At 38.3% G+C, this 14651-nt stretch overlaps 1 pseudogene; it reads right to left on the bottom strand.

Moving 5' to 3' along the window:
• Nucleotides 1-14246: 14246 nt before the first annotated feature.
• On the bottom strand, nucleotides 14247-14346 carry LOC122205780 (annotated as a pseudogene).
• Nucleotides 14347-14651: the final 305 nt, after the last annotated feature.

Raw genomic sequence — 14651 nt, 5'->3', positions numbered from 1 at the left:
GGTTTTTCCAAATTATTTCTTGTAGTTGACTTTAAGTTTCATAGTTTTGTGGTCTGAAAATATGCAGGATATGATCTTGATATTTTTTTTACTTGTTGAGGGCTGCTTTGTGACCCAGTATGCGATCTATTCTGGAGAATGTTCCATGTGCACTCAAGAAGAATGTGTATTCTGCTGCTTTAGGATGAAGTGTTCTCAGTATATCGGTTAAATCCAGTCCAGTGTATCACTCGAAACCATTGTTTCCTTGTTGATTTTCTGCTTAGATGATCTGTCCATTGTTGTAAGTGGGATATTAAAGTCTTCTACTTATTGTATTATTCTCAATGAGTTTCTTCATTTTTGTGATTAATTTATTTATATTTTTGGGTGGTTCCAAGTTCGGGGAATAAAATTTACAATTGTTAGATCTTCTTGATGGATATGATATGGTGCCCTTAATTATGATATAATCCCCTTCTTCATCTCTTGTTACAGTCTTTGGTTTAAAATCTAGTTTGTCCGGGTCACCTGGGTGGTTCAGTTTGTTAAGGAACAGACTCTTGGTTTTGGCTCAGGTCATCATCTCACAGTTCATGGGTTCGAGCCCCACATCTGGCTCTTTGGTGACAGTGCAGAGCACCTGCTTAGGATTCTCTCTGTCTTTCCCTCTCTGTCTGCCCCTCCCCTGCTCTCTCTCTCTCTTCTCAAAATAAATAAATAAACGTAAAAAATAAAATCTAGTTTGTCTAATATAAGTATGGCTGCTCTGCATTTCTTTTGGTGTCCATTACCATGATAGATGTTTTTTCGTTCCCTCACTTTTAATATGTTGATGTCTTGATGTCTAAAATGAGTCTCCTGTACTCTTAAAAACTGAAAACAAACTGAGGTTGATGGGGGGTGGGAGGGAGGGGAGGGGAGGTGATGGGCATCGAAGAGGGCATCTTTTGGGATGAGCACTGGGTGTTGTATGGAAACTAATTTGACAATAAATTTCATATAATAAAAAAAATCAATTGTATGTTATCTGTATATTATACATAGATAATTCCAGTACAATTAACATACAGTGTTATATTAGTTTCAGGTGTACAATATAGTGATTCAACAATTCTATATTCAGTGCTCATCATGATAAGTGTACTCTTAATCCCCTTCACCTATTTCACCCATACCCCACCCACATCCCCTCTGGTTACCATCAGTTTGTTCTCAATGGTTAAGAGTCTGTTTTTTGGTTTGGACCTTTCTCTTTGTTTGCTTATTTTGTTACTTAAATTCCACATGTGAGTGAAATCAGATGATATTTGTCTTTCTCTGACTGATTTATTTCACTTGGCTTATACCTTCTAGATCCATCCATGTTTTTGCAAATGGTAAAATTCCATTCTTTTTTATGGGTGAGAAATACTCTATTGGAGATATATATATATATATATATATATATATATATGCCATCTTCTCTATCCATTCATGTATCAATGGACACTTGAGCTACTTCCATATTTTGGCTATTGTAAATAATGCTGCATTAAACAAACATAAGGGTACTTATATCTTTTAAGTTAGTGTTTTTGTATTCTTGGGGTGAATACCCATAGTGGAACTGCTGGAATCACATGGTGGTTCTGTTTTTGATTTTTTGAGGATTCTTTACGCTGTTTTCCATGGTGGCTGCGCCAGTCTGTGTTCCCACCAACAGTGGCCAAGGGTTCCTTTTCCTCCACATCTTCACCAGCATGTATTGTTTCCTGTGTTTTTGATTTTAGCATGGCCCATACTCTTAGCTAATCTGCCTTCTACTTTTCCCAGTATCCAGATATTGACCAGCACTTAACAGATGCTCAGTAAAGTCTTGTTGACTGAAATGTTAAAAAAATAAAAAATAAAATAAAAAAATAAAATGAGTCTCCTGTAGGCAGCATATAGATGGGTCTTGTTTTCTTTTTTTATCCATTCTGATACCCTATGTGTTTTGAATCGATCATTTAGTACATTTACATTCAGGGTGATTATTGAAAGATATGAGTTTAGTTCCATTGTGTTACCTATAAAGTTGGTGTTTCTGGTGATGTTCTCTGTTCCTTCCTAGACTTTGTTGCTTTTGTTTTGTCCACACACACTCAAATGTCCCCCTCAATATTTCTTGCAGGGCTGGTTTAGTGGTCATGAATTCCTTTAGTTTTTGTTTGTCTGGGAAAGTCTTTATCTCTCCTTCTATTCTAATGACAGTCTTGCTGGATAGAGTATCCTTGGCTGCATATTTTTCCCATTCAGCATACTAAATATATCCTGCCAGTCCATTCTGGCCTGCTGAGTTTCTTTGGACAGACTTGCTGTGAACTGACCTGTCTTCCCTTATGGGTTAAGGACTTTTTTCCCTTGCCCTTTTCAGGATTTTTTCCTTGTTTGTGTATTTTGTGAATGTCATTATGATGTGCCTTAGTGATGGCTGGCTTTTGTTAAATTTAATGGGAATTCCCTGTGCTTCCTGTATTTTGATGTTTGTGTCCTTCTCCAGATTAGGGAAGTTTTGAGCTATAATTTGCTCACATAAACCTTCTACTCCTTTTTCTCTCTCTTCATCTTCCTACAATATGAATGTCATTCCATTTTAATAAGTCACTGAGTTTCCTAAGTCTACCTTCGTGATCCAATATCTTTGTTTTCCTCTTCTTTTTAGCATCACTATTTTCCATAATTTTATCTTCTATATCTCTAATTCATTTCTTTGTTTCCTTCCTCCTTACTGTCAATATGTCCATTAGGCTTTGCATCTCAGTTATAGCATCTTGATTTCAGCCTGACTAGAGTTTAGCTCTTTTATCACTGCAGTAAGAGATTCTCTAGTGTCTTACATGCTTTTTTGAAGCCCATCTAGAATTCTTATAATTGTTGTTTTAAATTCTAATTCAGACATCTCACTTATATCTGTATTGATTAGATACCTGGCTGTCATCTCTTCATGTTCTTTCTTTTGGGGTAAATTCCTCTACCTTGTCATTTTAGAGGAAATAATAATAATAAAATTAAATTTAAAAAATTAAAACATCAAATAAAAGAAATAGGTCCTAGGTGTGTTTTGGTCTGCTTGTTAAGAGAAGCTTGATAGAAAGAAGAAAAAAAGAGAAAAGAAAGAGAAAAAATTAAAAATAAATAAATAAAATAAAGTAAATAGAATAAAAATTTGCTCTTTCTGTATCCGAGAAAAAAAAAAAAAAAGAGGCAAAAACAAACAAAAACCCCAAAGGAAGCTAGATCCAGTTTACCCTAGAGCTGAAACTTTGCCGTACCCTATGAGCAGCAGACATAGTATGTGGAAGGGATTTTGCTGATCTTCTGGGGGAGGAGCCTGCTGCTCTAATTCTCAGGCTGACTTGCCCTAGTGGAAATGTGCCTTGAGAGTGCAGATGGTGTGACTTGATGTAACACCTCCATTCTCCACTTGGTGGCAGTTTATTTAGCTCACTGAGGTCCATCAGTGCTGGTGGGCTAATGGTGAAAATGGCTTCACCCCACTCTCTAGTCTGGAGTGGGATGTTCACACCTTCACAGACTCATGATTAATCACCCCTCCTGTGTCCCCAACTTCAGTCAGCTCCCCACATTCACCCTATCTGTTCCAAGCTGTCCACCTGTCAGGCAGTGCCACCCTCTTGAGTTTTATCTCAGGCATGGCTATGCTTCAAAACTCCACACTTCAGAGAACTCCACAGCTCAGATTTGCTCAAATTCTCTGGGGGAGGGTCTCACCATGCTGTGGCCAGTACCAGCTTCTCCCAGAAGATGGTTGTATGACCACTTGCCTCAGAGTTTATGGTAAATTGCAACACAGAGCCAGTGCCAGGTTTTGCTGCCCTTAGCTGGCATCTCTGTTCCTATACCAGTAAATGACACAGATCCATGGTGCCCACAGGGTCTTTTGCCCACAGAGAGGCCTTATTGCCTCTACCAAATACCTTCTAAGCAGGGGAACCACTCCTTCCTACATGACCCAATGGATTTGATTTTCAGGCCCCACCACCTGCTACCAGGGTCCCACCCTGACTCCTTGTTGGAGCACCACCAGGCACTGAGCTCCAAAACTTCAGACCCTGTGCTCCATTGTTTATAAAAACCTGACAGTATTGAACCCTCTCCTTTTTCCCCCATCAATGGTTTTGGGAAACAGATTTTTTCACTCTTTCTCTCTTTCTCTGTAGCTACTGTCAGAGGGAGTGCTTTTCTTGTGGGAACCTGACTTGCTGCTCTCTGTCCCCTTCTCTCTTCTCTCTATGAAAAGGGTTCCCTCCCCCTCTGTAGCACCTCTGCTCTTCTCTCCCCCAACTCACCTGTTCACACCACATACCTTTCCCTTTCTCTGCCTCAAATTTTGCAGATTGTTGTCTTAATCCTCACATCGATTTTCTAGGTATTCAAAATTGGTTTTGTGTTGATATAGCTGTGTTGAGGGACACAACAAGCCCAGGGTCCCCTTACTTTCCCTCAATCTTAACTCCTCCTCCTCTCACCTGTTCACTTTGATTGCTTTCCATTATTAGGTCCTCCAGGTCACTTATCTGGTCTTCTGCTTTCTCCATTCTATTATGTATTGCATGTAGAGTAGTGTATTTTTAATTTGTTACTGCGTTCTTTATCTCTGATTGGTTCTTTTTTATGTTTTCTATCTCTTTGTTAAGGGTCTTACTGAGGTCTTCCACTGTTTTCTCAAGTCCAGTGAGTATCTTTATGACCATTACTTGGAATTCTCTATCAGGCATATTACTTATCTCCATTTTGTTTAGGTCTTTTGCTATGATTTTGTCTTGTTCTCTCATTTGGGACACATTCCTCTGTCTCTTCATCTTGCCTGTTTCTATTTGCATGTGCTAGGAAAGTCCGCTATGTCTCCTACTCTTGAAAATAATGGCTTTATGAAGAAGATGTCCTGGAGTGCCCTGAAGTGCAGCGTCCCCTAGTTGCCAGAACCTGGCATTTCACCTGTGTCTCCTATGTGTGTTGTAGCACTCTGCTCTTGTGGCTGGGTTGCTTTTGCCTTCACTACAGTCATCTGCTATGACTCTTCACTTGTTGTGGGCAGGTTTTGGTCCCTGTGTCATTAGTGGACCAGTCTGGGGCCACCTTTGGCTTGAGTTGAGTCAGACCAGGTGTTTGCCAGGGATGAAGGAGCCTCGCACTGTGCTTGTCTCCTGAGAAGTTTTTATTGGTGGGCAGGGCCTGAAGTCAGACCAAATGTCTGCCCCCAGACTACTGCTTAAGCTGAAGTCTTATTGTTGTGTGTGGTTATCTTTCTCTCTTCTCAAAGCAAACGTCACTTTGGAGGCTGGCCCCTCTAGAGGCTACTACACATTGCTTGTGGTACCACTGTGGATTGACTCCAGCCAAGACCATATTAGAGGGGACAGATTCACTTAAATGGGGGATGGGAGGGGAGATGGACATGGAGGAAGGGCTGCACACTCAGTGGTAGTAAGGTTTATGCAGGTCTGCTGTGGAAGGAGACCTGGAGCTGAAGTCTGGCTGAAGGGGTGTGTCTGCAAGGGAACATGGGGCAGGGTGCACTGTTAGCAAATGAAGTAATGTCAGTACTGCACTGGTTCTTGCAGATGGCTGTGTATTTATGTTGGGGAGCAGGGAAGGAAAATGGTGCCTGCCAGCTACTTTGTTCTGGAAGTCTCCCAATTATCCCTACCCCTCCAGCACACTCTGAGATGAGTAAAGAAATCTCCCTACCATATGTTCCAGGCATTTTTCCAACTGCTGCTTCTAGGCTCTCTCTCCATGGGGTCTTTGTTGTGCTGTCTCTTTAAGGGCAGAGACTCAGTTTCCTCACCCTCCCACCTCTCCCAGGGCCAAGCCCACTGATTTTTAAAGTTCCAAGTTTTAAATCCCACTGATTGTAAGAAATCAGGAAATTCATCTTTCTCATATGGGCTCCGTGGTGTGGGCAACTGTTTCTCTCACTTCTCCGTGTCTTCAGTGTTCCTCCCTCCTGGGGACAGTCTCATCACTCATTTAGCTCCAGGCTGTGTCTCCGCCCTTCCTTCCCTCTTCCATGCAAACTCTTCTCTATATTTAGCTGTGGAGAGTATGCTCTGCCAGTCTTCAGGTTATTTTCTGGGTTATTTACACAGATGTGAATGTTATCTAGTTGTATTCATGGGACAAGGTGAGCTTAGGATCCTCCTACTCTGAGATCTTTCCCAGATGTTGTCTCTGTCTTTTAATTAGTGTATTTAGACTATTTACATTTAACACAATTCTGATATGTTAGGGTTGATGTCTGCCATTTTATTATTTGCTTCTGTTTGTTTCATATGTTTATTGTTCCCATTTCACTTTTCTTACCTTCTGATGGGTTATTTGAACATTTATTAGGATTCTACCTTGAGTTACTTAAGGTATTCTGAATATATAGCTTCATGTAACTTTCTTAGCCATTGCTTTAGGTGTTTCAATATATATGTAACTTATTACACTGTACTAATATTGATGTTTACCCTTTCTAGTGAAGTATAGAAACCTTACTTCCAACTAGGTCCCTTTACCCTCCCTACTTTTTTTAATTAATTTTATTTTTTTTTAATTTACATACAAATTAGTTAGTATATAGTGCAACAATGATTTCAGGGGTAGACTCCTTAATGCTCCTTACCCATTTAGCCCATCCCCCCTCCCACAACCCCTCCAGCAACCCTCTGTTTGTTCTCCATATTTAAGAGTCTCTTATGTTTTTGTCCCCCTCCCTGTTTTTATAATATTCTTGCTTCCCTTCCCTTATATTCATCTGTTTTGTATCTTAAAGGCCTCATATGAGTAAAATCATATGATATTTGCCTTTCTCTGACTGACTAATTTCACTTAGCATAATACCCTCTAGTTCCATCCACATAGTTATGAATGGCAAGATTTCATTCTTTTTGATTGCTGAGTAATACTCCATTATATATATATACCACCTCTTCTTTATCCATTCATCCATCGATGGACATTTGGTCTATTTCCATACTTTGGCTACTGTTGATAGTGCTGCTATAAACATGGGGGTGCATGTGCCCTTTTGAAACAGCATCCCTGTATTCCTTGGATAAATACCTAGGAGTGCAATTGCTGGGTCGTACAGTAGTTCTATTTTCAATTTTTTGAGAAACCTCCATACTGTTCCCCAGGGTGGCTGCACAGTTTGCATTCCCACCAGCAATGCAAAAGAGATCCTCTTTCTCCGCATCCTTGCCAACATCTGATGTTGCCTGAGTTGTTAATGTTAGCCATTCTGACAGGTGTGAGGTGGTATCTCATTGTGGTTTTGATTTCTATTTCCCTAATGATGAGTGATGTTGAGCATTTTTTCATGTGTCAGTTGGCCATCTGGATGTCTTCCTTGGAGGAGTGTCTATTCATGTCTTTTGCCCATTTCTTCACTGGATTATTTGTTTTTTGGGTGTTGAGTTTGCTAAGTTCTTTATAGATTTTGGATACTAACCCTTTCTCTGATATGTCATTGCAAATATCTTCTCCCATTCTGTCGGTTGCCTTTTAGTTTTGCTGATGGTTTCCTTCGCTGTGCAGAAGATTTTTATTTTGATGAGGTCCCAGTAATTCATTTTTGCTTTTGTTTCCTTTGCCTCCGGAGACGTGTTGAGTAAGAAGTTGCTGTGGCCAAGATCAAAGAGGTTTTTGCCTGCTTTCTTCTCTAGGATTTTGATGGCTTCCTGTCTTACATTGAGGTCTTTCATCCACTTTGAGTTTATTTTTGTGTATGATGTAAGAAAGTGGTCCAGGTTCATTCGTCTGCATGTCGCTGTCCAGTTTTCCCAGCACTACTTGCTGAAGAGACTGTCTTTATTCCATTGGATATTCTTTCCTGCTTTGTCAAAGATTAGGTGCCCATACGTTTGTGGGTCCATTTCTGGGTTCTCTATTCTGTTCCATTGATCTGAGTGCCTGTTCTTCTGCCAGTACCATACTGTCTTGATGATTACAGCTTTGTAGTATAGCTTGAAGTCCTGGATTGTGATGCCTCCTGCTTTGGTTTTCTTTTTCAAGATTGCTTTCAAGATTCAGGGTCTTTTCTGGTTCCATACAAATTTTAGGATTATTTTTTCTAGCTCTGGGAAGAATGCTGGTGTTATTTTGATAGGGATTGCATTGAATATGTAGATTGCTTTTACCCTCCCCACTTTTTAAACATAATTGTCATCTTTCCTACTTACATTTCAAACACCCCATGAAATGGTATTATAACTTGCTCTTGCTTCAACAATCAAATATGATATAAAAAACTCATAAAATTTTTAATAATCTTGTGTATTTACCCCTATTTTTACCTATTTTGATGTTCTTTCCTTTCTAAATGTCTAAGCCTTTCTTTTGGAGAACTTTCTTCAGCCATTTTTTAAAGAGTAGGTTTGCTACCCTTAAAATTCTCTTTGGTTTACTTCATCTGATAGTGTTGTGATTTTTACCTTCATTCTTGGAGGATATTTTCACAAGACATAGAGTTCTGGTTTGAAGTTTTTTCCTTCAGTACTTTCTTTGTACACAGGATTACAGATGAGAAATATGCTGTTATTCAAATTGTTGTTCCCCTATGAGTAATGTGCTGTTTCTCTCTGGATGTTTTCAAGATTTTTTCTCTTAGTATTCAGACATTTAATGATGATGTATCTTGGCATGGATTTCTATGAATTTATCCTGTTTTATCCTGAATTATCCTGATTATTTACCTTCTTGAATCAGTAGATTTGTCTTTTTCCAAACTTGAGAAGTTTCAGACATTATTTTTTTAAATACTTTTTCAGTCCCACTCCCTCTTCTCTCTTTCTGGGTTTCTGTTAACACCAATGTTAGCCCTTTTTTGCCCTAAGGGTCCTTGTCCCTGAGAAGCCGTCTTTTTTTTTTCCCCCTGTCACTCACATTGGGTAAATGCTATTGATCTGTCTTCAAATTTTCTGAATCTATCCTCTGTTATGTCTACTCTACTATTTAACTTATACAGCAAATTTTTCATTTTGGTTATTATATTTTTTGGTTCTCTGATTTGCATTTGCTGTCTTTTTATAATTTGTATTTCTTTCATTAGATTTTCTATATTTCATTTGTTTCAAAAAAGTTTATAGTTGCTTGCTGAAACATTATGATGCCTTCTTAAAAACCCTGTCAGATAATTCTAGTATCTAATTTATCTTGATGCTGGTGTCTGTTCATTGTCTTTTTCTCACTCCTGTTGTAATTGCTATGATAAGTGGTTTTTTTTTTTACTAAATCCTAGATATTTTTTCTCTTATATTAGACTGTGGATCCTATTTCATCTTTTTAGCAGGTATAATGCAAGGACTAGGTGAGTCAAGGCTAGCAAGGGCTAGCTTCCTATCAGGCTCCTCCAAACTTTCCTGACCAAAATTGGGCACTATCACACTGCTTTATTACAGATGGGTAGGGTGAAATTTCAAGTCCCTCTTTACCTCACTGTCACCTTCCTGGCAAAAGTGCACTGACTCATACTACCTGCAGTCTCTGAGCGGGGTTGTATGAGCATCTCACTATTTGTCTCCACTGCCTCCAAGGCGGGAAAGTGGGGTGAGTTGACCACTTTGTTGCTGTGGGTAGGGGTGGAGGGTCAGCTCTTCACTGGACCCCCTGGCATGAGGGGAAGGGAGAAGCAGCTTGTCAACTACCCCTCCTTGCACCACTCTATTCTGCCTTGTAAATACCAGGAAAGGCGGAAGGTCAGCTCCCCAATGGGCCTTGATGACAGGGCAGGAGAGTGGAAGCCTAGTTGTAACTAGTTCTGCCTTGTACTGTCTTGTGAAGTTTCATTGCCACTGTGTGGAACCTCAACTCAATACTTGATCCCATTAATACCATCATGAGGTAGGGGGAGATCAGACCTATCTACTTCCAGATAAGTATGGAATCCTAGCCCCTTCAATACTACGTTCTCTCTTGTGTGTAGAGTTGAAAAATATTGTGGCTTTGCCTTCTGAGATGTCCTGTCTTTATTCTCCTCCCTCACATTAGTCTAGACCTTCTCTTTCCATCATCTCTGTTGTCCCTGTCCTGCTTGATTTTAATGCCACTATAAGCAATTTCTTCTCAGTGTGGCGCCTTGTCCTAAAAGGAAACCCTGGAAAGTCAATTTAGAGTTCATAGAGGTTATACTGCTCTATCCCTTTTGATCCATCTCAACACAGGCATGTGGTACTGGAGACAACAAACCTCCTTTTATAGCTCTTGTTCTCCAACTCTCTCCCATCTCATTGCTTTCCTTGTTTCTTCCTACATAGTAGGCAGGGGCGTTGTCTCCACAACCTATATTTTGGGATTTGTGGGGATATCTTTTCATCTTTTTATTTTATAAATTTGTTTCTGATGTCTAATGTTTATTTATTTTTGAGAGAGAGAGACAGAGCACAAGACTGGGGGTTCAGAGAGAGGAGACACAGAATCTGAGCTGTCAGCACAGAGCCCGATGTGGGGCTTGAACTCATGAACCACAAGATCATGACCTGAGCTGAAGTCAGATGCTTAACCAACTGAGCTACCCAGGCACCCTTCTGATGTTTAATATTTAGTCTTGTTTTGACATCTAGTTGCTTTACCTTTTTTTATGTGGCAATTCAGAGTAACTAAACAACTTTGCTGCTCTGTTGTCATATTACCAGAATCCTGTCCCTCCTTCCATTCTTCATCTGCTATAGTCCATTCTTTCCTGAACAACCAGTTTGGTGTTCTCTCTGAATTGTTCATTCATGGGTGAAATGGCATTACATTACATGGGTGAAATGGTGTTCATAGGTTACCCAAACAGAAAAGAGAATTCTCATATTGAGTCAATGACTGATTTATGCCCTCCATCTAAGTTCAGTCATAACAATTGCAGTAAAGGAAAAACTTCAGCTAGTTTTTTGGGACATCAAGCACATAAACTGAGATGTGATTTTTGAATTTAAAATTTCTATAATGGCATTGACATTTCACAATTACACATAATAAAAATAAATATGTATGCAATTAAAACAATCATATAAAACTCTAGCCACAGGACCAAAAGATTGATTCTTTCTTACTGATGTTTTTGTGAATTTTTTTAGAGCCTTGGTGAGTCCATAGTTTACAAGGAATAGAGATTAAAATAAGTAATGAAAATCATCTTTTAAAATGAAACGGGAATATGTTCATCGAGGAAGTAATATAATCTCTGTAATTGAGAATTAAAGGATAATTCAAAATCCTTGATTAAAAGAAGCCTATCCTTCTTTAAGAAATGCCCAATTTTCTATTGGTGCTCAAGCTTAAACAGAATTTATTATGTGAAATTTGCATAAGAGAATAATGAAAAAAGTACTGGGCAAAGGCTACTAATATGGCTTTATTATAAATAATAATGGATGAATATGCCCAAATTCCACATAAGCAAGGCTGCTTCCCTGTGATAACTCCATAGTAGTGTGTGTGTGTGTGTGTGTGTGTGTGTATTTTTTTAATGTTTATTTATTTTTGAGAGAGAGAGAGAGAGAGGGGAAAGGCCAGAGAGAAAGGGAGACACAGAATCCAAAGCAGGCTCCAGGCTCCGAGCTGTCAGCATAGAGCCTGACACAGGACTCGAACTCATGAGCCACAAGATCACGACCTGAGCCAAAGTCAGACGCTTAACTGACTGAACCACCCAGGTGCCCCAGTAGTTTTTATTTTTAAAAACTAAAATCTAATCACCTTTCTCGTAGCCTTTAAAATCACTTTCTTCACATAAATATAGAATCTTAAAACACAAACTGACTTAACTCTTTAGGTCCTTTTTTGTTGAACCTATTTTTCAGTCACCTCAATCTATGTAAATTTCAAACCACTGGCTAATGAAATTCTGAACACTCTTAACATGAATACGATTTTTCTTATTATTTTTAGATCTCTGATAATTATTGTCAGAATAAGTAAATGTTTATATTAGAAAAGAAAAGTCTCAAATCAAAAATCTAAGCTTCCACCACAAGGAAATAGAAAAAGAAGGAAGTAGAAAAAGTTTTGGTTTTTTGAAAAGATAAAATTGTTAAACTTCTAGCAAGACTGACAAATATAAAAGGGAGATGAAGTTTTCAAACATCAAGAATAAAAGAGGAATTCTAACTACAGAACCTACAAACATTAAAAGGAAATTAGGTGAACAATACAAACAAGCCTATATGTAGGAAGTCAACAACTTACACAAAATTGCCAAATTCCTTGAAAACCACAAACACAAAACTCATCCAAGATGAAATAGATCATTTAAGTAGTCTTACATTAAATAGACTGAATATGTAGTTAAAAATGGAAATCTCTAGACACAATTGTCTTCACTGGTAAATATACCAAACATTTAAAGATGAAATAATGTGTAGAATCTAGTCAAGTTCACAGAAGCAGAGAATAAGAATTATGGTTGCCAGGGGCTGGGAGGAGAGGGAGATGGAAAGGTGTTGGTCAAGGGGTACAAACTTTCAGTTATGCAAGAGGAATACGTTCAGGAGATCTAATGTACAGCAATATGACTACAGCTAATAAAACTGTACTGTGTACTTAAAATTTGCTATGAGAGTAAATTTTAAGTGTTCTCACCACAAGTAGGAAGAAAGAAAGAAAGAAAGAAAGAAGAAAGGAAGAAAGAAAAAGAGAAAATGGTAATTATGTGAGATGATAGATATGTTAGTTCACTTGATTGTGATGATTATTTTACAATGCATATGTATACTCAGAGCTGGGATGGGGGAGATGAAATAACACCAATTCAATACAAACTCTCCCAGAAAACAAAAGTGGAGGGAATGCTTCCCAGCTCATATAAGGCCAATATCAAAGTCAAACAAAGACAGTAAAAAAGAAAACTACAGTCCAATTTTCCTTATGAACATAACACAAGTTTTCAACAAAACATATCCATTAATATATAAAAAGAAAGATATACTACAACCAGGTATACTTTATACTGTAAGCGCAAAACTGGCTCAATATATGAAAATCAATCAGTGTAATCTATCATTTTGACAGGCTAAAGAAAAACCATATGCTCAAATCAGTTGATGAGAAAATCATTTGACCAAATCCAACATCCATTCATAATAAAACTCCCAGCAAACTAGAATTAAAAGGAAATTTCCTCAATCTGATAAAAAACCACAAAATTACTAATGCTAACAGCATACTTAATGGCTGGAGTCTTGATGCTTTTCCCCCTAAAATTAAGACCCAGGTAAAAGTCTCTACTTTCCCTAAAACAATTTATATAGTACTAGAAGTCCTGACCATTTCAATAATGCAAGAAAACAAAACAAAACAAAACTGGAAGATTAGAAAGGAAGAACAAAACCTATCCTTATTTGTAGATTGCAGGATTCTCTACATAGAAAATCCCAAGGAAGTCTACCAAAAATTCCAGAAGTATCAAGTGAGTTTAGTAAGATCACTGAATACAAAGTAAACACATAAATATCAATCATACTTCTACATATTAGCAAAAAAAAAAAAAATTGGAAATGAAAATTAGAAATGTGGTACTATTTAAAATTGCTCTAAAAAATTAAAACAAATTTAACAAAACATGTGCAGGATGTATATGGCAAATAATTCAAAATGCTGATTAAAATATCAAAGGCCTAAATAAATGGAGAGTCTTGCCATGTTCATAGATTGGAAGACTCAATATAGCTCAGGCTCCCAGGATTTTGGAGTAAAGTATGCCTTTACTTCAATGATAACTATCCTCCATTTGAAAACCAGCTTCTGATTTGCTACTGGGTTCCCCATAGAGACTAAACTCCCTAAACATGGGATAGCAAGTGACTATGTGACTCAAAATATCTATCATGAGCATGATAATCTATTTCACTGAATCAAAGTATTGGATGTATGAAAGACTATTCCTTTGTTAAATGGAATGGTAATTACAAGACCAGAAGATACAAGCAAACTGTATAAGCAAGTGGTGCACACTCACATGGTACTAACTCCTACTACCTTAACACCTGATCCTTCATGCTCCTTAGAGCCCCATGGGAAGTCCACTATAAACATTTGACATTTCCAGAGGAGGAAAAACACCCTCCTTGGGTTATAGATGTGTCTGCAAGGTGTGGTGACATCATCTGGAAGTGAATGGCTGCTGCATTACAGCCCCACTCAGAGTTAACCCTGAAAGACTCTGGTAAAGAAAAATTCTCCCTATGGACAGAGTTTTGAGAGGTATATTTGATTTTTCATTTTGTATGGAAGGAGACATTTGTTATTTTTTTTATTTGAAACACTTCACGAATTTGCTTGTCATCCTTGCTCAGAGGCCATGCTAATTTTCTCTGTATCGTTCCAATTTTAGTATATCTGCTGCTGCAGCTAGCACAGAAGGAGACATGTTAAGAGTCATATTGATTCGTGACCAATGGCTCAGTGAGTTGATTGGTATTCCAGGGCTAAGAAGAAATATAACTGGAAAATTAACAAGGAGCTCTGGAGGAGAGACTATGTGGATGCGCTTCTAAGAATTGCACAGCGTAGGGGAATGTTAATTCTCATTAGGGGATAAGACATGAGAGGGTGGAAAGCAAATGAAGTTTGGATGTTTATACCTTTGGCTCCTTATGCTGAGACTTGAGTTGGCCACAATGTTTCTATTAGTAAGGTCACAGCTCCCTTAGGTG

This window comes from Panthera leo, chromosome D4 (assembly GCF_018350215.1).
Source record: "Panthera leo isolate Ple1 chromosome D4, P.leo_Ple1_pat1.1, whole genome shotgun sequence".
Classification (NCBI taxonomy): Eukaryota; Metazoa; Chordata; class Mammalia; order Carnivora; family Felidae; genus Panthera; species Panthera leo.
The sequence above is the reverse complement of the archived record's forward strand: the minus strand, read 5'-3'. Positions and strand labels throughout refer to the sequence as shown.